Source organism: Schistocerca gregaria, unplaced genomic scaffold (genome assembly GCF_023897955.1).
Source record: "Schistocerca gregaria isolate iqSchGreg1 unplaced genomic scaffold, iqSchGreg1.2 ptg000924l, whole genome shotgun sequence".
NCBI lineage: Eukaryota > Metazoa > Arthropoda > Insecta > Orthoptera > Acrididae > Schistocerca > Schistocerca gregaria.
In genome coordinates, this window is record NW_026062281.1 from 70,001 (window position 1) to 72,500 (window position 2,500).

The 2,500-nt window shown below is 56.6% G+C and overlaps 1 non-coding gene across 1 annotated transcript in view; it reads right to left on the reverse strand.

Moving 5' to 3' along the window:
• Positions 1–232, reverse strand: part of LOC126325448 (small subunit ribosomal RNA) — a 1,893-nt gene extending 1,661 nt beyond the window's left edge. The window contains exon 1 of the ribosomal RNA XR_007560127.1: positions 1–232. This exon is cut by the window's left edge and continues 1,661 nt beyond it. This is a non-coding gene — a ribosomal RNA (small subunit ribosomal RNA).
• Between the last annotated feature and the right edge of the window lie 2,268 nt (positions 233–2,500).

Sequence of the window (2,500 nt, forward strand, 5' to 3'; positions counted from 1 at the left end):
TCCGATTGGTTTTGATCTAATAAAAGCGTCCCTTCCATCTCTGGTCGGGACTCTGTTTGCATGTATTAGCTCTAGAATTACCACAGTTATCCAAGTAACGTGGGTACGATCTAAGGAACCATAACTGATTTAATGAGCCATTCGCGGTTTCACCTTAATGCGGCTTGTACTGAGACATGCATGGCTTAATCTTTGAGACAAGCATATGACTACTGGCAGGATCAACCAGGGAGCTGCGTCAACTAGAGCTGAGCAGCCGGCCGCCCGGGAGTGTGTCCCGGGGGCCCGCGCGAACACGCAAGCGTCCGCTCAATTATTCTGCAAACAGGAGTCGGCCGAGCTCCCCTGCACGATACACCTCGAAACCCTCTCAGGTCCCGGCGGCGCGCAGCGCCGTCCTAGGTACTTGGTCGGTTTCGAGAGAGGCGCAATCGCCCGGAGTTAGGCGAGTAGACGGTTTTAGTGCGAACACCCTTGCTCCCAACTGAGCTTGCCGCTGCCGACAGAGGCCCGGGAGCGTGCTGTCGTGGCATTGCCGGCGGGAGACAACACGCGCCACCTATGGTGACCGGCAGCTCCAACGCCAGCGCCACACAAGGGCAAAGCCCCACTTGGGTGCAGAAGCGAACTCTCCCAGCACAGCGCACGCGCCAACACGTCCGCACAACTGCGATACAAACCACCTGCGAGAACCGCTGGGGCGACCGAGCAGCAGACGGCGTCGCGGCGCCGAGTGCCAGGCGGCGGCGCATCCTCAACGCACACAGTCCTCAATCAGACCAGCACACTGCAGATGTCCACCGCGCTTCGCACCGGGCTCGGCTGAACCAACTTTGGCCGCCAGGCGCCGCGTGCAGGGTGCGCCGCAGCGTAGCTGCGCCGCCTGCCGAGCCCGTCGGCTGGCGCTCCTGCCACTCGGCGCCCCCCACCAGCCGCCTGTTGCGCGTGCGCCCACGCAGCGCGCGGCCAACACGCCGGGCGGCCCCCCTTCACCGGCCGGGAACAGTCCCACCAAGCCACCGCCGCGTATCGCTTCATACCCACATGGGCCTAGTCACGTGTGTGGATGTGGCGGGTACCGCTGAAACAACCGGTTAATAGCTGTACCGATCGTCGCCATCACAGATTCACCTCCAGCGTGAACAACCGCTCAACAACGGATTTCCAGTTCATTTGCGTATCTTGGGCAGTAAACGTAGATGTCCACCTACATTTGCGAATTCAACAATTCTTGCATGCCAGGATGTCATGTGTCACGACACGCTACATCAGACCACATACACACTGCGACATGTGCAGAAGAGAACACGTGGAAGGTGGCCCGCGCACGTATGCGATGTCCCTTCCGCGATCCACTGTCAACCGGCATCTGCGGCATGTCCCAGATATGGAACGCGGTCCACCAGGGTAGCACTTTGTGTGAGGCAATACGACAAAGTCGGAATACACGCGTCACTACATCACACGGCTCACGCTGACCTGACCTGACTCACCGCACCACCACCCCCAGCGACCCAGGGTGACATACAATGCGTTCGTACGTTCCTCCCACACGCCTCTACGGCGTACCACAGTGCAACCTAGCTGTTATTGGGAGACGAGACAAGTAGCATCGAGCACAACATATGGAAATTGAGATTCGACACCGTTGGGCACAGCCAGCGTACGGTCACACGTATCACACTACTTCACTCTGTACGTAACTACCGATGATCGGTACAGCGTGTGGGTTACGCGTACGACATCAGCGGACAATGGACACAGACCATACCACGACGTACACTGAGGGCGTCGACATCTGAACGCAACTGAACAGCTGCGAGGCTCATTTAACACTCAAACGCCAGACCGACCAGCTTGAGAGGACGGAGACACAAAGAGAGGGGCAGAGGGGGGGGGGGGGGGGGCGATATAGTCCTATTGCAGTACAATTGACAGTGGATAGCGGGAATATGTGGAAAGTAAGCAACACTCGCAAGACATCTACATGAGGATAACAACGACACCAGAGATTCCGAGCAGTGAACTATGTTAGGCAAAGGGACAACGTGGGTTAGGTTAAGGGACAACGTGGGTTAGGTTAAGGGACAACGTGGGTTAGGTTAAGGGACAACGTGGGTTAGGTTAAGGGACAACGTGGGTTAGGTTAAGGGACAACGTGGGTTAGGTTAAGGGACAACGTGGGTTAGGTTAAGGGACAACGTGGGTTAGGTTAAGGGACAACGTGGGTTAGGTTAAGGGACAACGTGGGTTAGGTTAAGGGACAACGTGGGTTAGGTTAAGGGACAACGTGGGTTAGGTTAAGGGACAACGTGGGTTAGGTTAAGGGACAACGTGGGTTAGGTTAAGGGACAACGTGGGTTAGGTTAAGGGACAACGTGGGTTAGGTTAAGGGACAACGTGGGTTAGGTTAAGGGACAACGTGGGTTAGGTTAAGGGACAACGTGGGTTAGGTTAAGGGACAACGTGGGTTAGGTTAAGGGACAACGTGGGTTAGGTT